The following is a 25,001-nucleotide window of genomic DNA, read 5'->3' on the forward strand; positions in this document are numbered from 1 at the left end:
AAGCAGATGATCCTGTATAATATGGGTGGGCTTCATCTAATCAGTCTTCTAGAAAGAAGACAGACTTTGTTGGACAAGGAGGGAATTTAGCCAGAAGACTGACTTCAGGGTCAAACAATGACTTTCCCCTGGGTCTTCAGTCTGCTGGTTACCTGGCAGAGTTTTGAACCTGCCAGCCTCTGCATTTATGTACACCAATTTCTTAAAATAAATTTAAAATCTCTCTCTCTTTCTCTCTCCCTCTCACCCCCAATACACACACACACACACACACACACACACACACACACAACGCTATTGCTTCTGTTCCTCCGGAGAACCTTGAGAATAATACACTTGCAAATCTCTATTTTTGTCATCTTTCCTCCATCTCCACCATCATCATGATTCAAGCCACTATTATTTCCCCCCTGTAGAGCCTTGATAGCCAATTAACTAGTTTCCCTTTAATCTCTGCTCCCCGGAGTAGTCAGAGTAATGTTTGTACACACAAGGTTCTGTTCCTCTTCTGCTTAAAACTTCTCAAAATAAAACCCAAATGTTTTACCAAGGTCTGCTAGCATGTGGAGCGGGGAGATAAAGGAAATTGAAGTGTGCTCACCCTCTTAAATGGGACAGCTCTTCTTTGGCTCCAGTGTACACAGCAATGTGGGCCCAGTGTGGCCAGACCTTTTGTCTTCTTTTTAAAATAGAAAGCAGCCATCCAGGTTTCTTTGGTCTTCATAATTTCTCAGATTCCTCATTGGGGTTTTTAAAGCTCTTTTAGATTTCAATTCTCCCTCCATCTTTCCAAATTCTTCTCTCCCACACCACGGTCTTCGTTTCTCCCTCCCGCCATGGTGATCTAACTGCGATTTTCCCTCTGCATCTGGCTCCTTCTCACCTCCAAGCCTCTGCACCTTCTGTTTCTTGTGCTCAGGCTTCCCTCCACCTCCCACCCCTTTGTTCTCATGGCTGATGCTTATTCTTCCATGCCATGTATTCCTTGAAGATGTCTTTGACTCCACCACTTCAAGCTGAGTTTACTGTCCTTCCCTGGGGCTTATAAAACCCCTAGGCCTCCCCATGAGAGCAGGCTTTTATGCTTCATTTCCATCATCTGTGCCAGGAGACTGTGGGCTACCTGCTCAAGTACACGAACAGGATCTTGGATTCCTTTGTGTTCAATACAGGAATGGCCATGAAAGCAATCCAGCGTTGCTCCTAGGTTTTGACCGGTTATCCTGATTAATATGCATTGCCATGAGATCTCTGTCGCTATCCAAGGTACTGCCACCTTGCCCTGGTGGTTGCAGCCAACCTTCCTTACCAGGGCTGGAGTGTGATCCTCTGCTCCCAGTGCTGCGACGCTATCTGCTCACTGCTATATCACTAGGGTCTGCTACACCCCAGGTTGCTTACGCGTTAACACAAGGCCTCAGTTGCTTATTTGCACTTCTGGGGTCAGTATCTGCAGCCAGATCGAGTTTCTCAGTCCCAGTTGTGACCTGGAAGGTAAGTCCTCTGCCCCATTTCAGCTAAGGCACTCTCTCTTTCTGCTTCCTGTATAAACCACATGCCAATCCTCACACTTCTCTCCACTTGGTTTGAGACAGAATCCCAATTCTCACTCCTGAGAATGTCTAAGAAATAGTTACACAATTCTTTTTCTACTGGAGGAGGTCCTTTGCGTGGGAGAAAGTTCAGGTTAAAAGCACATAACGTATTAATATATTTCCTCAGACCTAAGTTTATACCCTAGCTTTATTAATGACTAAACATGCAAACTTGGGCAGGCTACTAATGCCTCTGAATCTTAGTTTCCTCATCTCTAACATGAGAATAATAATACATGCCTCATAGGGTTATTAATAAAATGGAAGCTAATGTGTTTAAAATCACTTAGTTCATACGCTTTAATTGTTTTTTTTTTTTTTCAAAAAATGTATAATAAATAACAGTGCAGCAGTGGTCTCATCCATTGTCCCAGTCTGAGCTGGCCTATCTCTCTCATTGTGGAATATTTCCTACCTTCTCCTACTCTCTCCTGACAGCTGCTTTTGCTGCTAATAAATCCTGCCTGTGATATCACAGTGCATTGTAGCAGCTGGCTCATCGTCGAGACATCAACACATGAATCAGACAGGATGAGAGGAGGAGGAGGCTAAAGACAGAGGCTCCAGCTACCTTGGTGACAAGGAATGGAGGAGAAAAGGAACAAGAGATTTGAATAAGATTAGGAGGGCTTGCTTTTCTGCCAAGCGAGGTGGGTTTAAACTTCTTCCTGTGTTCACTACCTAGTTTCTGTGAGTTAGGCAATTGCTTCAGGGAGAGGTAGCTAATCAGGAACTTGGCAACCAAGAGGAAAAACTGCAAATGAAATCGACCATCTGATGTTCAGGAAGAAGAAGGAAGGAAAGAAGGAGGGAGGGAGAGTGGACAAAAGGAGGGAAGGAGAAAAAGAAGCATCATTCCCCTTCCTGACCTGTCGGCCTTGGACACATTTCCAGCATGGTAGAAATAGGCTTCCCAAGATTCACACAATTAAGAATTAGTTTTCTAAAATTTGATGTTCATAAGAGTAAGTTCAGTTCCACAGTGGCCCTCAAGACCATTCAAAATATGATCGCTTCTGAACTTTCCCTCTCCATCTCCGGACACCCCATCTCCATGTGTACATAGAAACGTGTAGTAACAGCCAGGCACAGTGGTTCACACCTGTAATCCCAGCACTTTGGGAGGCTGAGATGAGCAGATAACTTGAGGTCAGGAGTTCAAGGTCAGCCTGGTCAACATGGTGAAACCCCGTCTCTACTAAAACTACAAAAATTAGCCCGGTGCCCTGGCACGCACCTGTAATCCCAGCTACTCAGGAGACTGAAGCAGGAGAATCATTTAAACCAGGGGGAAGAATTTGCAGTGAGCCAAGATTGTGCCACTGCACTCCAGCCTGGACGACAGAGAGATATTCTGTCTTAAAAACAATAACAAATAAAAAAAATGTAGTAACAAACAAGGTTTAAGTGTTTAATCAGTGTCAGGTTCTATATCTGCATTCTTTCATTTAGTCTTCTCAGTAACCCTGGAGAATGTCCCATTATTATCCTTATTTTCTTTACAATAAAGCTGAGGCTTAGCAATATTACATTATTTTCTAGAGTCACAGATTTAGCATGAAGTTGAGCCCCACAGCCTGATAACAGAGAGTATAATGATGATTACTGCATCAATATTCTTTTTTCTTTTGAGATGGAGTCTCACTCTGTCCCCCAGGCTGCAGTGCAGTGGCATGATCTTGGCTGACTGCAACCTCCGCCTCCCAGGTTCTGGTGATTCTTCTGCCTCAGCCTCCCGAGTAGCTAGGACTACAGGCATGCACCACCATGCCCAGCTACTTTTTTTATTTTTATTTTTAGTAGAGATGGGGTTTCACCATGTTGGCCAGGATGGTCTCGATCTCTTGACCTCGTGAACCGCCCACTTCGGCCTCTCAAAGTGTTTGGATTACAGGCATTAGCCACTGCGCCCAGCCCAGTGAATTTTTTTTTTAAAAAAAATACTTTATGTTTCAATGTATGTGTGTGTTGCTTAGTATGTGTCAGCCTCTGCCCAAGACACCAGGGATACCGTGTTGAACAGCACAGAGGTAGAAAGGTTATACAGCTCTTCTAGATCGAACAAGTAGCAAGCATTAGAATGGGGATCCCAACTCTAGTCTTCAACTTTCAATTTTATTTTTCTGTTACACTCAGCTGTTTTCCAATTCCCATGTCTCCATATTCAAAGACACTATTAACCTTCCCCATCACCACCACCTGGGACCTGCAAAGCAAAGCAAATGGAGTTAGCATCTTTGTAAATACGAATTGTCTGAGTCGGAACTCATCAGACGCAGGGAGACGCCATTCCCTGTTATTCAGAGAGAGTAGAAATGCTATTACTCTCCCGGAGAAAGCATGAGGTTCAGGATATAAGCACTGAAGAGCTGGTTCTCGCTTCGTGTGATCCGGACAGGATGACTTCCCTTCATAGATCCTCATCTGTAGATCGAGAAGGATGGATGAGCCGGTTCCAAGGTTCCCTTAGCCTTTGTGGGGAGAAATCTATTTCCAGTAGTTTCCCTAAAACTATTAGTTCAAAACTCTTCATGACAGGGAGTTTAATGAAAAGTTAGGGAGACAAAAGTTTGACGAATGGAAGCACAGTCCTTTAAATTCTTCTTACCCTGACATCTTTTAATATGCTGAATCACACTCTAAGGTGTAATTAGCTGCAAGGGTCTCCTAGGGCTTTAAAATTCAGAGCCCACTGAGATGCTGAAGCTGGAGGATCACTTCAGGCCAGGACTTTGAGACCAGCCTGGTCAACAAAGCAAGATTCTATTTCTACCAATAAAATAAAATTAGCTTGGCAAGTCACCTGTAACCCTAACTATTCAGGATGCTGAGGTGGGAGGATCACTTGAGGCCAAGAGTTTGAGACCATTCTGGGCAGCATAACAAGATGCTTCTCTACTAAAAAATAAGAAATTAACCGTGCATGGTGGTGCATGCCTGTAGTCCTAGCTACTCAGGAGGCTGAGGCAGGAGGATCATTTGAGCCCAGGATTTCCAGGCTGCAGTGAGCTCTGATCATACCACTGCTCTCCAGCCTGGATGACAGAGTGAGACCCTGTCTCTAAAATATAAAATAAAATAAATACAGACATAAAATATAAAATAAAATAAATACAAGCTTTATCAGGAGAGAACACACATGGGTAATTATGTTAGTGCATTCCTGGGGCTTCATTCGACAGAAATTCTTCTACGACAGTCATCCTTAGCTTTCTCTTCTCCAGAGTCTGGATGCAGGGTAGGAGTTAAAAGCTTGAACTCACACATCAGTCAGGAAAGATCTGCGTAAAACTGTCATCGCTTAATTTCTCTTAGCCTGTTTCTAAGGGGATATTTCTATGAGGATAATTATAGTACTTCCCTCTTTGGGTATAATCAAACCAGTTTATGTAAGTATAGCTTATCCCATAGCAGGAAAGTAATGAGATGTTCAACTGATCAACAATGAAGTCTACAGGGTCATAGATGTCCCTGAGCTCCTCAGAATATTGTCATAATTACTTAGATAGTTTATCACCACATTCCAATATTAACATGCTGTCTTAAATGCAGAGAGACCCTGTTACTAATAACAAGTTTTATTTAGCACTTTTTGTTTTCAAGGTGGAGTCTTGCTCTGTCCTCCAGTCTGGAGTGTAGTGGCGCCATCTCAGCTCACTGCAACCTCTGCCTCCCAGGTTCAAGCATTTCTCCTGTCTCCACCCGCTGAGTAGCTGGGATTACAGGTGTGCGCCACCATATCTGACTATTTTTAGCAGAAACAGGGTCTCACCATGTTGACCAGGCTGGTCTCAAACTCCTGACTTCAAGTGATCCATCCACCTCAGCCTCCCAAAGTGCTGGGATTACAAGCGTGAATCACTGTGCCTGGCCTATTTAGCACCTTCTAACTGGACAGAGAGAGAGAGAGAGAGAGAGAGAGAGAGAGAGAAATGGAGGCGGGAGTAAAAAGGATTTTGCAGTGTGCTTGGCTGGAAAGCCAGCTAGGCAGTAAGCATGGAATGAGCCATCAGTTTCCACAAGAACTGTTGGTAACGACTCCTTCTTCCCTCCCTTCTGGTTGGCTGTCCATTTTGGTGAGTACTGGGTTGTTGTTTATATGAGAAAAATTCTGGTCCTGTGTTAGAAGGCATGCTCGTTGCTAAAGAGAGGTGCTGATAGAACAGTGCAGAGGGCATGATGCTTATGAATGGAATCGCAAAATATCCCACTCCACTAGCCCTGCCCCGCACACCAGCATCAGCTGCTTGATTGCATACAAGCTCACAGTTCTAGCAGAGATCAGAAACTTGGAGGAGATGCCAGTGGCTCTGAGAACCAACCCACATTACTTATTTATTTCCCCTAACCATTGCTGAAGAGTATTTAGCAAGTATATTTCCTGAAGGTGGTTCTTTTCGTAAGAAACCCCAATGGTGATTTAATTAAGCCTACATAAATGCTAAGTGGGATTCAAACAGAATGGGATTTGCTGATTTGTATGTGTTGAAATAAATTCCTTGTTCTGTTCTAATTGAATAGATTGAACACAGACTGTATTTGTTCTTATCCTGCAGCCACTTTCACGGGAGCGATAAATTGGAAATGTTATCTGGCTTGATATGCCAGTTTTTCTGAGAAAATCACTCTGCCAGTGGTGAGAGAATGGAAGAGCTAAAAACATCTTTTTTTTTCAAAGTCATATGCCACAAACCAAGGAGACTCCAAAAAATAAATTATGGAAGATTATGACCACTGCTGCCAAGGATATGGTGAAATAGGTACATCTTGTATGCCCAGTAATGTTGAATATTAATACAACCTTATTTTAAAAGGCAATTTGGAGATGTTAAAAGAAAGACTGAAGATTACCATCATGCTTCATGATTCTATCCATGTGTCCCACATATGGGAGCCAATTCCAAATAAATAACTATAACTTGGAAAAAACTATATGCATAAAGATGTTCATTATGGTGTTAGCTATAGCAGCAAAACAAAACAAAAAAATCACAGAAAATGTTTGCAAGAATTCCCAAATGGAAAATTATTAAGTCAGCTGTGACACTTTCTCAGTAGAATATTATGCAGCACTTAACATGAAAGTCGCTAAGTTTACATGGAAAAATACCTGAAGCATAATCTTAAGTTAAAATAAATCTAAATATACTTATATGCTATAATTGCACTTTTTAAAAAATATGACAGACAGCATGAAATATCCAGAATAGGCAAATTCATAGAGACAGAAAGACAGGCATAGTGATTGCCACAGGCTGGAGGAAGAAAAGAATGTGGAGTGACTGCTAATGCATAAAAAGGGTTTCCTTTTGGGGTGATAAAAATGTTCCAGAACAAGATATGGGTGATGGTTGTACAACATTGTAATAATGTAATAATGATGTAATAATGCCACTACGTTGTACTCCTTAAAGTGGTTTAAATGATACATTTTATGTTATGTGTTTTTACCACATTTTAAAAAATAAAATGACAAAGGATGAAAAATGAAAGTACCTAAAAATTGGAACAGCAATTGTTTTAGGAGGATAGGATTATGGGTAGATTTTCTATGTTTTTGAAATTTTCTGTAATGTTGGTATTAGAGAAAGGCAGAATCTGACAGTATTAGAATGCAGCCAAGAAGCCTTGGGGCTGTGATTTCCCCAAAACCCATCCCTTTGTCCAACTACTGTAGATCTGGATATTCAACCCGGAAACTGAGGCAAAGCCACTGCAAAGGACCGGACTTATGAGAGAAAGCAGGGAGTGGTGGAAGAGGGAATAGTTAATGAGTACAAAAATACAGCTAGACAGAATGAATAAGATTTAGTATTTGATAGTACAACAGGGTGATTACAGTCAATAATAATTTATTGTACATTTTAAAAATATAACTGAAAGAGTATAGTTTGTAACACAAAGAAATGATAAATGCTTGAGGTGATGGATACCAAATTGATGCTGATGTGATTATTACACATTGTATGCCTGTGTCAAAATATTCCATGTGTCCATGCATACATATACCTACTACGTACTCATAGAAATTAAAAATAAAAAAAAATTATAACAAAAGAAAGATGGTGGAATAAACTAAGAAATTCAGTGTATAGAAAATTTTCCGTGCTTCAGAATTGCCTGCATTGCTCTTCACAATCATTATTCACTTTCTCCGCCTCACAGTATACCATCATAATGCATTATAATACAGTACCATGGTGTAGTTTTGTCTGTTTTTGAACTTTATATAAATGGAACCATATAAAGGTATTCTTTTGTGTTTAGCTTCTTCCATGGAAAACTATAGAGTCATCTATATTGCTGCACATATCAATAGTTTATTCATTTCTATCATATCATAATATATTCATAATACCATATGAATGAACCAGAGAAATGAACTGCTCTATGTTTTTAAAGAGTTTGTGGTGTCTGGTTTTAACTCCAGCATGTAAAGAGCTTAGAACCCATCTTTCCTTCCACCACCACAAGAAAACAGCTGAACTGAAAAATCATTGACTTTTCTTAGATCCATGAAAGAATTGAGATTGCAGGACACACTACCACCCTGAAAACTGGAGAGAAGCAAATACAGAGGAAGCAGATCAGCTTACCTGAAGCAGAGGCCCCTGGAGTCAGTGACAGGTAGGAACATTTAAACTGTACCTTTGATAACTTGCTGGAAGCTGAGTGTGGACCAGATTGGGAGCCTGGTTTGAGGGAGGTCTCCACACTTATGTGTGTTTTATCTCCAGGAGTCCCATGAGGTTCCCACAGTGAAGATCAGAGAAAAACAGTGGAAAAGTCTCTCATGTTTGTCCAAGGGAAGAGAACGTAGTCATTCTGAAATAAGCCCACAGGTTTGTCCATAACAAAGAAACGAACGTCTACCCAGGAAGGGGAAATACTTTACTAGTTTCTTCTCCCAAGGCAAGAAAAAGAAATACCCAACTCCAGTTCCCTGTAGCCTTCCTGTCCCACTAACCAGAAGACACAAAGCTTAGAGGCATCTTAGAGGTAACAGACTCCATAAAAGACTAAAACTTAATCACAGGATTATAGAACAATTCACCTTTTCCCATACCTCACTGCATTATAGAGCTCCTGTATACTAACAGTGGATTACAGCTAAAAGAGCTATAAGGCTTAGATTTATTTAAGAAGGAGTTTCTAGGGAAACCCAGAAAAAACCAGGGAGACAAAAACAAATGACATTAAAGTAAATGTGAGCCTCTGACACCTACAGCTGTATAAAATGGTAAACACAACCTAACTCCTAGCCAGATAAACAGAAAACTTCAGTAAATGCATATATATCCACCTTTGTTGTTATTATCCAAATGCATCATGTGCAGCTTCCAAAATAAAACTACAAAATGTACTCAAAGACAAATAAAAACACAGTCTGAAAAGAAAAAACAAGCATCCAGACCAGACTTAGATATGAAAGAGATTTGGAACTTATCAAGCCAGGTATTTAAAATAACTACATATATGCTAGGGGCTGTAATGGAAAAAGTAGGCAACATGTAGGATTTGATTGATAATGTAAGCAAATAGATGAAAACTGTAAGAAAGAATTAAAATGAAATGATAGAAATCAAAATAATCACATCACAAATACATAAATTTTGATGGCCTTATCAGTTGAAGAAAGAATCAGTGAGCTGGATGTATTGTCAGTAAAAATTTGTCTTAACTGAAATGCAAAAAAAAAAAAAAAAAAAGGTAAATAAGCCAGGCACAGTGGCTCACACCTGTAATAAAGAGGCCAGGCATGGTGGCTCCACTTTGAGAGGTTGAGACAAGCAGATCACTTGAGGTCAGGAGTTTGAGACCAGCCTGGCCAATATGGTGAAACCCCGTCTCTACTATAAATACAAAAATGAGCTGGACATAGTGGTGTGTGCCTGTAGTCCCAGCTACTCAGGAGGCTGAGGCAGGAGAATCACTTGAACCTGGGAGGCGGAGGCGTCAGTGAGCCAAGATCATGCCACTGTACTCCAACCTGGGCAACAGAGTGAGACTCTAAAATACATACATACATACATACATACATACATACATACATACATACATACAAAATAGAATATCCGGGAACTGTGAGACAATTTTAAAAGGTATAATGCATACAAATGGGAATACCAGAAGGAAGAAAGTAGCAGAAAAATTGTTTGAAGTAATAATGATGGGAAATTTTCCAAAATTAATGACAGAAACTAAACCACAGGCATACTAATCTTAGAGAACAACAACCAGAATTAAAATCAAAATATCTACCTAGGCATACCATATTTAAATTGAAGAAAACCAAAGACAAACAGACAGGCTTAAAAGAAGCCAGAAGGAGAAATCAACTACCTTCCCTACAGAGAAACAAGAATTGCAGCAGACTTGTCATCAGAAACTATGCAAGCAAGAAGAGAGTGGAATAAGATCTTCAGGGTTGAAAAAAATAAAACTCCACCAACATAGACATTTGTGTCAAGCAAATTTTTTTCTCAAAAGGAAAGGAGAAGTAGATATCCTCAGACAAGTAAAAACTAAGGAAATTTGTTGTGAGCAGACTTGCTTACAAGAAATGTTAAAAGAAGGCCAAGTGCAGTGGCCCATGCCTGTAATCCCAGAACTTTGGGAGGATGAGGCAGGGGGATCACTTAAGGTCAAGAGTTCCAGATCAGACTGGCCAACATTGTGAAACCCCGTCTCTACTAAAAATACAAAAATCAGCTGAGCGTGGTGGTGCACACCCATAATTCCAGCTACTTGGGAAGCTGAGGCACACGAATTGCCTGAACCCAGGAGGCAGAGGTTGCAGTGAGCTGAGATCATGCCACTGCACTCCAGCCTGGGCAGCAGAGTGAGATCCTGTCTCAAAAGAGAGGAGGAAGGAAGGAGGGAAGGAAGGAAGGAAAAAAGAAGAGAAAAGAAAAATGATATAGGTCAGAAACTCAGATCTACATAAAGAAAGGAAGAATAACAGATAATCAGTGAAAGGTAAATGAAATATTTTACTTTTGTTATTTCTAATTGATCTAAAAAGATAGCTGTTCAGAGTAATAATAGCAACAATATATTGGTTGAGTATAGCAGATGAAATGAACAGGCTAGTATTATAAGAGATAAGAGGGATGAACTGGGAATACTGTGGTATGAGGTACCTTCACTACCTATGAAGCAGAGAGGTATTATTTAAAAGTATAATTAGATTTTTAAAAAATGTGTATTACACTCAAAAGCAGCCACTATTTTTATCAATATATAATAATTGTACATTTTTGGGTAGCACATATGATATTCTGGTACCTGTAATATTGTACAACATGTACCCTGATACTGTGTACCCTAATACAAATCAGGGTAATTAAAATATTTATCACCTCAAACATTTATCTTTTCTTTGCATTGGGAACATTATAGTTTTTCTCTTCTATTTTGAAATATACAATTACTGTTTATTATAATTTCCCTACTGTACTATTTAACACCAGAACATATTCCTTCTATCTAATTGTATTTTTGTACCTGTTAACTAACTTTTTATCTCCCACACCCCATCCCCTGCCACATATAATTGATATGCTAAGAGAAGAGGGAACATGCAGTTATATCAAGCCTTCAATTAAAACCAGCAAAGGCAGAAAAAAAGAGGAGGATAAGAAAGAAAGAGCCAGTGCAATGAAAAGAGAAAGAGCAAGTGCAATGAATAGAAAAAGCTACAAACCTGGTAGATATTAATCCAACTGTATCAATAATAAACTTCAATGTGAACAGTTTAAATGTACCAGTTAAAAGACGGTGACTGTTGCAGTGGATTATTTTTAAAACAAAGCCAAGATTTATCTATGTGTTCTCTATAAGAACCCCATTTTAAATATAAATACACAGATAGATTACAAATAAATGCATGGAAAATATATTCTATTCTAACAGATTAACACTAATCAAAAGAAACATGGAGGATCTATATTAATTTCAATCAAAGCAGACTTTAGAGCAAATAAAATTGTCAGAAGTAAAGAGGAGCATGGCATATGATAAAGGAACCAATTCGGCTGGGCACGGTGGCTCAAGCCTGTAATCCCAGCACTTTGGGAGGCCGAGACGGGTGGATCATGAGGTCAGGAGATCGAGACCATCCTGGCTAACGCGGTGAAACCCCGTCTCTACTAAAAAAAAAAATACAAAAAACTAGCCGGGCGAGGTGGCGGGCACCTGTAGTCCCAGCTACTCGGGAGGCTGAGGCAGGAGAGTGACGCAAACCCGGGAGGCGGAGCTTGCAGTGAGCTGAGATCCGTCCACTGCACTCCAGCCTGGGCGACAGAGCGAGACTCCGTCTCAAAAAAAAAAAAAAAAAAAAAAGGAACCAATTCTCCAAGAAGACACAACAATCTTTAAGGTGTATACAACTAACCACAGAGCATCAAATTACATGAGGCAAAAATAGATAGAACTGAAAGGAGAAATAGATAAATCCACTATTAAAACTGGCAACTCCAACACCCATCTATCAGTAATTGACAAATCTATCACACAAACATCAGTGAGGATACAGCTGACCTGAACACCATCAGTAACTGAATCTAATTAATATATAGTGAATACTCCATCCAATACAGCAGGATGCATTCTTCTCAAGCTCATATAGAAAATTCACCAAATAGACTACATTCTGGGCCGTATAATACACCTTAACAAGTTTAAGAGTGTGCTGTCAAATAACAATGGAATGAAATTAGAAATCATTAACAGAAAGATTGCTCAAAAAATCCCCAAATACTTGAAGATTAAATAACACACTTCTAAATTACACATGGGTCAGAGAAGAAGTCTCAAGATAAATTTTAAAAAATATTTTAAACTAAATGAAATGATATTAAAATTTTGGGACACAGTGAAACAGTGCTTAGAAAGAAATATAGAGCACTGAATATGTATTTTAGAAAAGAAAAAAAAGGATAAAAATCAACAATTTAAGCTTCCACCTTGGGAAACTAGATAAAGAAGAACAATATAAACCTAAAGCAAACAGAAGGAACTAAAAAATAAAAATTAAAACAGAAAACGGTAAGATTGAAAACTGGATGTTAACAGAGAAAATCAGTTAAACCAAAATCAGTTTTTTTAAAAAAAAGTCAATGAAATTCATAAACCTCTCATCAAGCTAACCAAGAAAAAATGGAGAAGATACAAATTATTGACATCAGAAATGAAAGTGAAAACACCATAATTCAGCCCATGGACATTTAAAGGAGAATAAAGAAAATTATGAATACCTCTATGACTCCAAATTTGATAACTTAGATAAAATTGAAGCAGGGTATTTCCCTGACCCCTTCGCAGGACATGCAAAGGGGTGCCTTGCTGACTCAGCCTGCAGTACTCAACTTCTTGTGAGATGGACCATGCAAGCAAACAAGGCAAGAACTGGAGTGTATGGTCACTGGAATTAGCCAGCCGCTTTGGTGCCAGCAGAGGCAAACTACACTCATTTGGACCTGCTGGACTTCCACCCTTGTGGAAGGAGCACACAGGTGAGCAGGTGCAGGACAAGCACTTTTGGGCGCTGGCAGGAGTGAACTCCACACAGGGCCCCATAGCAGCATCTGGCAGAGAGGTGCCCGTATCCCCAGAAACCCCAGAGAAAGTGTTACAGTGGTCTTTTATCTCTGTTGTCTGCAGATGGCGTTTAAGATGGCTTAAAAGCTCAGTATATGTTCTGCCTTTTCTCATGAGGCAGCTGCCTTCCATCAGTGAGGGCAAAGTGTCAGTGTGACAGCCTTTTGCATCCACACTTGTGGTAGCTGAGCTCTTGTCTGGCATCCAGGAGAAATGAGGTCACACAAATGAATCAAAGGATCGTAAATGTGGGGGATTTTATTGCCAATGAAAGTGGTTCTCAGTGGTAAAGGGAGCTGAAAAGGGGACGTGATGGGAAAGTAATCTTTTCTTGAAGTCCAGCTGTCTCCAGCCAGATTCTTCTCTGAAGTCATGTAATCGAGCTGTCCCTCTGAAGTCAAACTGCTTCTCTCTGACATGCAACCAGAGTCTCCAACGTCCACCTGCTTCTCCACTTTGCCAGCTGTCTCTGGGGTATTTATAGGCACAGGATTGGGGGCAGAGTGGGCCATAGGTGGTTTTGGAAAAGGCAATATTCAAGCAGGAAAACAGGGATGTAACTTCTCACTTTGGGCTATGGTTTCAGGCTTTTGGGCTTGAGGGTGGGGCCCTTGATGGGGACCTTCCCTCTTCTGCCCAGAATTTCCCTACCTTCTGTCCCTATCAAAATCAATCAATTCCTGGAACGATACAAGCTACCAAAGCTCACACAAAGAGAAATAGATAATCTAAACAGGTCTATATCTATTAAATACAATTGATTATTTTGTTAATAATCTTCCTAAAAAGAAAAAATCCAGGCACAGATAATTCCATTGCTTAATTCTACCAAACATCTAGGGAAGAAATGATATCAATTTTGTACAATGTGTTCAAGAAGATAGAAGCAGAGGGAATACTTTTGAACTCATTCTATGAAACCAGCATTACTTTAATACCAAAACCAGATAAAGACATTATTTTTAAAAAATCTATACGCCCACGTCATAGATGTAAAACTCCTCAACAACACCTTAGAAAACAGTATAAAAAATATATAAAAATAATTATGCAGCACAAACAACGAGGGTTTATTCTAGGCTTGCAAGGCTGGCTCAACATTAAAAATCAATTAATGTAATCAATAATATCAACAGGTTAAAGAATAAAAATTATATGATTATATTAATAGATGTAGAAAAAGTATTAGACAAAACCTAACATCAATTCAAAATACAAACTCTCAGAAAACTAGGAAAAGAGGAACATTTACAAACTTCCTCAACTTGATACAGAAAAGTATCCAAAAAATCTTCAGCTAACTTCATACATAATGGTGAGAAACTTGATAGTTTCACTTCAAGATCAGAAATAAGGAAATAATGTCTCCTCTTGCCATTCCTTCTCAACACTATCTCAGAACTTGTAGCTAATGAAATACCATAAGAAAAGAAAATAAGAGGTATACAGATGGGAAGGAAGAAATAAATTATCTTTGTTTGCAGATTACATTAGAAATCCAATGTAGAATGTAGAAAATTGCCAATGTAGGAAATCCCAAAGAACTGACAAAAAAGTCCAGAACTAATAAGTGATTATAGCAAAATCAAAGAATGTAAGATCATTACACAAACATTAATTTGCCCCCAATATGGTAGCAATGAACAACTGAAGTTTGAAATTAAAAGTAAGATAAAATTTGCATCAGCACCAAAAACAAGATCTCACAAAATATGTACAGGATCTATATGAGAAAAACCATAAAACTCTGATGGATGGCATCAAAGAACATTTAAATAAATAAAGGGGTGTTCTATTTTCATTGATAGAAAGACTTGATATAACTAAGATATCAATTCCTCACAACTGTACAATCTGTAGACTCAGCGCAATTACAATCAAAATATCACCGAGTTATTTTGTGAATATTGACAATTTGATTCTAAACTTTATATAGAAAGGCAAAAGAAACAGCTATGTAACTCAAGACTGAAGGAGAAAAAGTCAGAGCACTAACACTATCTGATATTAAGGCTTGACACAAAATGACAACAATCATGTTAACAAGGTGTTGGTGAAAGAATAGATGAATGATAAATGGAACAGAATAGAGCACCTAGAGGTAGACCCGCACAAATATAGCCAACTAATCTTTGACAAATAAACAACAACAAGACAATGGAGAAAGGATAGTCTTTTCAAGAAATGGTACTGAAACTTTCGGACTTTGGTATGCAAAGAGAAAATCTTTTATAAAAATTAGTTCAAAATAGATGTTACACATAAATTGCAAAATTACAAAACTTCTATAAGGTGATGTAGGAGAAAGCTGAGGTGACCTTGGGTGTGGTGGTGAGTTTTTAGATTCAACTTCAAAAGCGCACTCAGTAAAAGAAACACAATACAAGTCATATATCTGTTAAATAACTTTTATCCAAAATGTACAAAGAACCCTTAAAACTCAACAGTAAGAAAACAAATAAACTGATTAAAAATGAACAAAAGATTTGACAGACACCTGAAAAAGATATACAGAGAGCAAATAAGCACACAAAAAGATGCTCAGTCCCATATGTCATTAGGAAACCACAAATTAAGACAAAAGTGAGATAGTACTACACACCAGTCAGAATGACTAAAACAAACAAACAAACAAAAACTCACAACACCAAATGCTGGCAAGGATGCAGAGAAACAACACGTACTTGCTGCTGGTGGAAATGCTAAATGGTGCAGCCATTTTGGAAGAAAGCTTGCAGCTTCTTGCAAAGCTAAGCATAGCCTCACTATATGAGTGCAGCAATCATACTCCTTGGTATTTACCACAAAGAGTTGCAATTTATGCACGGACAAAAACCTGCAATGTGAACATTAACAGCAGCTTTATTTGTAATGTCCAAAGTCTGGAAGCAACCAAGATGCTCTTCAATAGGTGAATGAATAATCTCTGGTATATCCATGCAACGGACTATTAGTCAATGGCTAAAATGAAATGAACTATCAACCCACAAAAAGACATGGAAGAACCTTAAATGTCTTTTGCTCAGGGAAGAAGCCAGTCTGGAAAGCCTACACACTATTTGATTCTAATTAGATGACATTTTGGAAAAGACAATGCTGTAGAGACAGGGAAAGAATCAGTGTTTGCTGGGGGCTTGGTGGAAGGGCACGTGCGTGACTCCTGTAGTGGCAACTCCTGCTGAAAGCAAGCTCACAGGCAAAAATTACAGAATAAATTATGTTAAAGACCACATAAATACTGGGAGAATTTATTACCAAAGGGAGGGAAGAGATGAAGAGATGAAGCATTGGAGATATTCTGCGTGGCAAAACTATTCTGTGTAGTATCATCAGGGTGGATGCATGTCATTATGCCTTTGTCAAAACCCACAGAACCAGACAACATAAATAAAAGAACACCATGTAAACGAAAGACTCTAGTTAATAGCAATGTATAAAATTGTAACAAATATGCCACACTAATGCAAGAGTTTAATAATAGGACAAACGGTATGCTAGAGGTAGAGAGTAGGGGTGGGGCATGTATATGGGAGACTGTTTTATTTGCTCATATTTCTGTACATCCAAAACTGTACTAAAACTGAAGCCCATTTAATAAATAACAAATAAAATTAGCTGAGTGCAAATGATGGTCTAAGCACAGCAGTAAAAAAAAGGGTGGGGGGGCGGGGCTGGGCGCGGGGGCTCACGCTTGTAATTCCAGCACTTTGGGAGGCCGGGGTGGGCAGATCACCTGAGATCAGGAGTTGGAGACCAGCCTGACCAACATGGAGAAACCTGTCTCTACAAAAAAAAAAAAAAAAAAAATTAGCCAGGCGTGGTGGCGCACGCCTGTAATCCCAGCTACTCAGGAGGCTGAGGCAGGAAAATCTCTTGAACCCAGGAGGCAGAGGTTGCAGTGAGCCGAGCCTCCAGCCTGGGCAACAAGAGCAGAATTCCATCTCAAAAACAAACAAACAAACAAATAAAGGAGGAAATCTAATAATTTTTCATAAAGCTGTCACAGCTGCCAAAGTAATCTATACCTTATTCCTGATAAGGGATGCCTTTGTTAGGTAGGGGTGAAAATATCGTAGAAATGCAATCTTCCTTCTAATTCGTTAATATTTCTTTTCAGAGGTTTTATGGGTGCTTTAGCTGTCTTTTTGTGTCTTTTTTCACCTGGTGACAAAGAGCTGCAATTTTCCTACGTATCAGTTTTGCAGTCTGTGTGACATTTGATGGAACAACTTATGGAGTATGGTGGTGCTTATATTTCTAGAGTCAGTCTTCCTGGGTTCAGTTTCAGCTGCACGACTTAACAAGCCTATGAGTCTGAGTCTTAACAAATAACACAGAGGAAATGTTAGTATTTACCTCAAAGATTGTTGTAAGGATTAAATAAACTAATCTCTGGTTCCCATTAGATGTGTTCAATAGATGTGAGCTGTTATTTTTATTATTTATATAAGTCTTACCCAATGCTCACATCAAATAGGGGAAAGATGAAAGATTCCAGCTCAAATTATTTCTGGACTGTCAAAGTACATAAAAGCAAAACTAAGATAGGATGCTTAGAAGCTGTGGCAACACAGCCCAGAGGGAAAAAAAAAGGAGAGAAATACAGGTCAGGATGGCTTGAAATCTCCTCTGCCCTTGATCTGGGCACCCAATATAGCTCACCCCAAATCCCTTTAATAATCCCCTTCTGTACACTTGCCCCTAACCTTATGCTCTCCTGGGCAGGAAATAGTGATAAAGTCTGAGGTTTTACCTCTAAGGTTCTCAGTGACCCCTGGCCTGAGCCTCCACCTCTTGAACCTGAAATCAGGAAGGGTCAAGACCCTGGTTATTTCTTGCGCTCTCTCCCTCTCTCTCTCGGTGCTTATATTTTGCTCCACATGCCTGGGGCCCATCAAAGGGAGAGGAACATGCTCAGAAAATAAATAGCATTGCTGTCTTATGCTTTGCTTGCTAGAAGCTGTTTACATAAGATAATCTGATTTCTTCACTTTGGGGAACTTAAGGCACAGACATTTCCTTCCCTCAAGTCATAATATCATAGGACTCAAAGAGACCCAAAAGAACTTCATGGGACCATGGGTCCCTCCACAGACGTGTTGCCAAATAGTTTCTTTCCCTTCCTGTTTGAAACTTGCTTCTTCAATCAAGATGCCAAAAACATCTTCAGAAGCACTGATACTCTGTTGCCTCGGGCTGCGACATGTGGCTTATGCTAAATTCTTTTCTCTCTCTCATCCTTGCTAGGCTGCATTTGTAACCTGGTCCTTTTCATCGCATCTGGCCAGAATGAAGAAGAGCTGGTCTCTCCAGTCCCTGTTATTCCCCTTACATTGCCCACATTTATCGCTCAATAAACCACAGAAATCCTTTTGTAACCCTCATTCTTCTCCTCTCTTCCCCCTTTCACTATTGAATTTAAAACTCATGCATTAGGCATGTGCTTTGTGATATTTGTGTCACCTCTCTAAATTGTAGTGCAAAAAAGAGGAAGAAAAGGCATCTGCTCAAATTGACATTTCCATCTCGGCTCACTCATTGGAGAGTGACAGCCTATAATTTGCCAACAGGTTCACATCCAAATGCATAGGTTAGTGCTGACATCAGGTGATTTTTCCACCATTGCCATCTCCAGCTCACGCATGCTACACAGGAGGCCACGCTTAAGTCAGCAGATATTGCAGGGGAAAAGTAGAAAAATAAAGCAGAAAGCTCTTGATTTCCCTAAGACTTTTAATGCACCAAACACAATGATATACTTAGGTCTATTTGGTGGAGCAGGTGGGTGGGTCAGAGCATGCATTGAAATGCTGTGTTGGTTGAGAAAACTGGGTTTTCTTTTATGTGCACTCAATCTGGTGCAAACACACTTACCCTTTGACCCTGTGAGGAAGCAGACTTTGTAGCCAGGAAAACCAGGATCAACTCCTGGCTCTGAAGACCAAGACCAAGGCGAGAGAGGAAACACAGTTTCCTCCTGCTTCCAGTGGTCTTCCCCTATCCATTTAGGTGCATCTCCTAGCCAGAACAAGATCCACTTACTATTACATTGGTGCAATTAATGGCAAAAACCACAGTTACTTTTGGACCAACCTAATAACTTCTACATTGTCTGGCCAAGAAGAGAATATGTTTATTCCTTTGCCTTTTTTCTTTCTGTTTCTTTTCTCCCTATTGCTTCTTTCATCCTCCTCCTTCCTTCTGGATTCAATTTTCTTCTTGTTGGGTTATAGCCTTTAGAGGTTCTCTCAGCAAGCATCTCTTTGGTGGTAAATTCTCCCAGCCTTTGCATGGTCTTTAATATAATTTTGGGAGTAATTTTTGCCTGTGAGCTGGCTTTCGGCGGGAGTTGGTATTACAGCAGTCGTGCACGTGCCTAGGTTTAGGAGGACTCCTGCTGTCTGGTTTTATGGTTGTCTCTGTGGAGATTCCTCACTTCCTGGCTAGCTTTTACATTAATTCCGTGGCTCGAAGTTTCTACCCCATGTGAGGAGGTACAACTCAGGCTCATCTACTACATACACCTCATGCAGTTCCAGGGTTCTAGTATTTTGTGAGTCACTACTTTCCATCAGCAATCAGGCAGACGTTCACTTCTGGGCTCTGTGCCGGGACTGGAAGGGAAGTTTCTCCTCCCTGTTTACAGACTTAGCGTATGTTTCCTGGTGCCTTACTTTATCCAGGAATCTTCATTCCTTCTTGTAGCCTTACAAGGGACCACAGACTTGAAGACAGTTTCTTTCCAAGAACATGACAATCCCAGCCCCAGAGAGTCAAATTCTGTTCTGCACTGAGCCTGGAAAGCCTCTCATTATCTATAGATTACCTGAGGGTCACCCTTTTTCACTTTGACCTCAGATTCTATTTTATTGAATTAAAATTGTTTTATTTAGTAACTTTACACTTCAGAGCATAGAGAAAGTTTTGCATAAAGTTTTATTTTGCCTTATTGACCGGAAGTCCTGCACTCACTTTTCTGCTCCTGTTTTCTTGACTTTCATTTATCACTTTGAAGCTTAGGACAACATCCAGGTTTGCAACTGTGCCATTTATGGACTCTCTTACCAGTCAAGACTCTAGCTAGTGATGGGCTTCAAGCCCTTACTGCATTGACGTTATGAAGTCAGAGAACCAAAGACATTTCGAGCAGCACTTGTTTTGGGAACCAAGATCTCTGTGCAGGTTCACAAGCACATGGTTGAGCTCTGACATTTACCAAGTCTGGTTCTGGTCCCATGGGCAGCTACTCAAAAATGAGAGAAAAGGAAATGAGATGAGGTGGCTGCACATGGAATAGAATGTCCAGCGTTTTTGGGCTGACCATGGCTAGCATGCCTTCTATCCCTGCTGTAGTGCACTGTTCCCTGTTCAATCCAATGCCTCTCTTTCTTTAAAGACAAGAAATGTGTTTATGTCATCATTGTCTTTGGCAACCAAAAGAGTGAGTCAGTCTTCACAGTCCAGAGTGGAAAGAAAGTAATAATCAGATATCAGAACTAGGGAATAATATTTTAGCAGCCAACTTAAGGAAAAAAAATTTTTGATCAGAGACGCCTTAATGACTAGGGAACATAAGGTTACCATCTTTGCCTTTTACCAACTTGTTCAGTCCACTTGAATGTTTAGCAAATATTGCTTTGAAAAACTTCCTGGTTCAGGTGACATTATAAGATAAGCACCACATAAATCCAGGATGGACAAGGAAAGAGGCTTCTGAAAAGAGAAGGGGACTTGGCAAATAGAATATGCCTCCTGTCTCTGAGAGGTACCCTGTCTGGTAGCAGAGGGTCAAGCAAAACAGTTTCAAAGCCTGTTTTCCCTACAGCAGCCTGTAGCATCCATGATTTTTGGAAGAGAAAGGACATTTCTCCTGGATGTTAGCTTTCTTGTCTTTCCCCCAGGCATCTCCCAGTGCAGGGAGGGAGCTCTTCTATTTGTTGAGTGCTTAATCTCTGCCAGGCAGGAGTTCTATCTATTTTTAACACATCTGACAGAGTGATCTTTTAAAAGTAAAGTTAGATCATTCTATTCTCCTTTAAAAACTATTCAAGGGGTATTTTCTCTGCACTCAGAAAGATCCAATATTTTTATCCTCACGTACTTGATGTGATCACTGTTTTCTCACCTGTTTTGTAACTTACAGCAGCTCCCCCTGCTCGATGCAGTCCAGCCTCTTTCTGTTTCTTGATGTCTTCCAGCTCATTTCACCCCAGGGCCTTGGTGCCTGCTGTTCCATTGTTCTGGGGCCCTTTCGTTCTTATCATCTGGTTGGAGTCATTGAATCTCAACTCAACTCAAATTTTGCTTACTTGGAGAAGGTGGCCCTGATGCCCTATCAGAATAGCCCTTCCTGTCATTAACCACATCAGCCTGTTTTATTTTCTTCATGGCCATCTCCGCTATCTGAAATTATGGTCTTCATTTATTTATTTCCCATCTCTCTTCTCTACTGTAATGTAAGCACTATGAGAACAGGGGGTTTTGACGATCTGATTCACCATGGCATCTCCCGTGCCTAGAGCTGTTCTGGTCCTTAGTAAGTCTAGTGGCTGAAAATACGGCCTTTGTAGCCCGTTGCCCTGGGTTCAAATCCTAGCAAAGCTATGTGACCTTTCTCCTGTTGCCAAGCCTCTCTGGGCCCTCACCTTTAAAATGGTGATAGTAATCATAATTCTTATTTCATAGACTTGTTCTAAGGATTGAAGGAGTGAATGCATATGAAGTGTTTTGAACAGCACCTGGTGCATAGTAAGCACCCAAGAAATATGAATGATCGTTGATTATAAATCTGTCAAATGAAATGAATGAATCCGGTGTTTTCCCATACAGATTTCATTGACTTCTCATAGCAGATGTGATTACATCCATTTTATAAGTGATGTTAAGAAAATTGCCTGGGTTTTCACAGCAAGAATGACCTGGGTAAGGATTTCATTCCACATCTACCAGACTGTGAATCTTGGGCCCTCTTCTATGATTCCAAGCCCTCTCCCCTCCTCTCTAGTGTTACCCGTCTCTGTACTGTGCCTTGGCCCTGTGCTGGGTCAATTTTCCTGAAACCTCTTGCCCCGATGTCTGCCTAGTTGGTGTTGGCTTGAGGCTTGATCTTGAATTAATTCCTCTTTTGCTTCTGTGTGTGCTGCAGGCTCCTCCACTCAGGTCTGCTAATTTCAGCCTCTGTCTCAGCAGTTCCTGATGAGCCCCAGCAAGGAGCAACAAAAGGGATTTTCGAGGAAGAATACCACATTGATTCTTCCACTGCATCTTGCTTTGGAAATGGAAAAAGTGGTAGTGATTCCCCTGGTCTCATCACCCTGATTGGCTCTACCTTCACTGAATTATTCTTCCCAGCAAGGTGGCAGAAATGGCCCTAGTGTTTTTCTATAGAGCTGTCTTTTATCTCCACTTAGTGTTGACTTCTGCATTCAAGGTAGAGTGGGAAAAAAAAACCCATAAAAGTAAACATTCCTCTGGGAAGAAAAAGGCCCAAGACTTCAAGTCAACATGGTAAATGATGGCGTAATTTTTCATCTAACTGGGTTCTAGAATTCGTGAACTTCAATCACACTCATGTTGCAGCATTCGCTTCGATATGTGCTGTGGAAGAATGCTTCACACTTCCCTAGAGAATTCAGGGAGGGTGATTCTCAGGTCCGTTCCCTCTGTCTGTCCCATAAAGACATCCTTTGGGTCTCATCCTCTCTCCAGAATTTAGAAAGAGCAAAAGCCCTTGACTACTCCTCTGGCCTAAAATGAAGGTGTCTCATGTGTACGAATGTAAGTCAAGGAGTCACACAAGTCTGTCTGAGAGTATGTGAACCCCTCTATGTAGGTGTGAAGTGTGTCTGTGTGTGAATAAGAAAGTAAGCATGAATAAGTGTGTGTGTCCATATATAAATTATGTGTTTATGTGTCCAAGTGGTTAAGTACGAGAGTGTATGCTTGTATACCCATATGTATGTGCATAGTATGAGGAGCATGCAATTTTCACCTAGAGATGAGTGTCTAGGTGCCTACACACCTTTGCACATCCAAGTGAGCCTCAATAAATATGTCTTTGGCCGGGCATGGTGGCTCACACCTACAATCCCAGCACTCTGGGAGGCCAAGGCAGGTGGATCACGAAGTCAGGAGTGCAAGATCAGCCTGGCCAACATGGCGAAACCGTGTATCTACTAAAAATACAAAAATTAGCTGGGCGTGGTGGCACGTTCCTGTAATCCCAGCTACTCAGGAGGCTGAGGCAGGAGAATCGCTTGAACCAGGACCCAGGAGGTGGAGGTCGCAGTGAGCCAAGATGGTGCCGCTGCACTCCAGTCTGGGCTACAGAGTGAGATTCAGTTTTTAAAAAAAGAATAAAAATAAATATCTTTATATGTGCATGTTTCCAAGTATATAAATATATCTGGGCATGTGTAAGTACTTGTATATATACACCTTTGAGGTCTGTGCAAGTGTGTGCATGAGTGAAGAGCTAAGTGTATGCATTTGTGAAAGTGCATGCTTCTGTGCAGGTGTGAGAATATATGTCTATTTCCCTATAAGGTTTGACTACGTGGGTAAACAGAGGTTCAGGTCTGCTGAGAATGGAAGAACAGGCCACAGTGTTCTGACTATTTTTCCATGTCCTCCTCCTGGGCTGTGGAAACAGAACAGGGCTTTAGAACTAATCTTTTCCAGTAAACTCGACTCTGAAGATAGTTCCGCTATAAAATTTACCTTGCCTTCTAGAAAGGCCCATCACACCTGTGCTCTTTTCCCAGGTCCGAGGAAGTTCCTGAGTGGTCCACTGTTTCTGCATTTCACAGAATTGATATACTCCAAACTTTGTTCTATTCATTGTTCAATTCAATGCCTTGAACCTGGCATATAATAGATGCTGAATAAATGAGTTATAACTGAGAACAATGTTGATTATCCTTTTACAACTAAACTCCAGCCATTTGTAGATTTTAAATAAAGTGATCCATAACATTGAATTCTTCCTGAATGTATTATCAGAATGTGAATTATGGCTTATGGCATTTATCATTTGCTTCATTCATTATTCACTCAACAAACACTCACTGAGCGCCCACTAGACTCCAGGCTCGGGTTTGGACACTGGAGATGCAACAGTGAACAGATGCATTCCCAAAAGGAAACCAATCAATAGGCAATTATAATACAGAACAACCCATCCTGAGTGGTCAAAGTAAGAACCATAAGTTGAATCTTCAACATCGTTTTAGGACAAGAACAAGAAACCCAAGGAACTCTTCATCTTCGCATTTGGGCTGATAAGTTCTTCAGACTCTTCTAAACACGCCCCCCTATCCTGGCTCCGTGGTGCCCATAAGACTCCCTGGGTTTCCTTTCTTTTCTGTTTTCTTGGCTCTTCCCAGTCTCAGACTGAGCATCTATCATCAGGACAGCAGGGAAAGTTCAGCTGATGAGTGGCAGACACCGATGCTGTCCCTTTAGTGGTAGAGGCTTGTTTACCTGCTTTATGTGACCAGGTAGCGGGTAAGTTAGCACCCTGTGTTCTTCTCCTGTCGGGCATGGGTGAATGGCTCGGCTCCTTCCTTTTCTGAGGCTGCTGGTCAGGACCCACTGCACAGCCACTTGGCACTGCTGAAACCAAAGAGAAATAATGAGCCACCATCAGGTTCTGTAGATTCTGAGGTATGTCTGTATATGCTCTGGTGAGGGGTGAGTGAACAGAGACCCAGGGGAAGGGCAGAAGGATCTGAAGCTGTGAGTGCAGGCACAGGGTTCCTCTGGGAAACAGACACCTAGGACCCCAGGTGAAGGTGAATAAAAAGG

At 40.5% G+C, this 25,001-nt stretch overlaps 1 long non-coding RNA gene across 2 annotated transcripts; it reads left to right on the forward strand.

The window, feature by feature from the left end:
* Window positions 1–2,119: 2,119 nt before the first annotated feature.
* LOC135968754 (uncharacterized) lies at window positions 2,120–24,101 on the forward strand. 2 transcript variants are annotated; one of them, XR_010583712.1, is made up of 4 exons: window positions 2,120–2,245; window positions 6,152–6,355; window positions 7,998–8,222; window positions 23,960–24,101. It is a non-coding gene; the product is annotated as an uncharacterized lncRNA (long non-coding RNA). The 2 variants fall into 2 exon arrangements; XR_010583711.1 differs by lacking the exon at window positions 23,960–24,101 and adding an exon at window positions 18,444–18,670.
* The last annotated feature ends 900 nt before the right edge of the window (window positions 24,102–25,001 follow it).

This window comes from Macaca fascicularis, chromosome 20, assembly GCF_037993035.2.
Source record: "Macaca fascicularis isolate 582-1 chromosome 20, T2T-MFA8v1.1".
Classification (NCBI taxonomy): domain Eukaryota; kingdom Metazoa; phylum Chordata; class Mammalia; order Primates; family Cercopithecidae; genus Macaca; species Macaca fascicularis.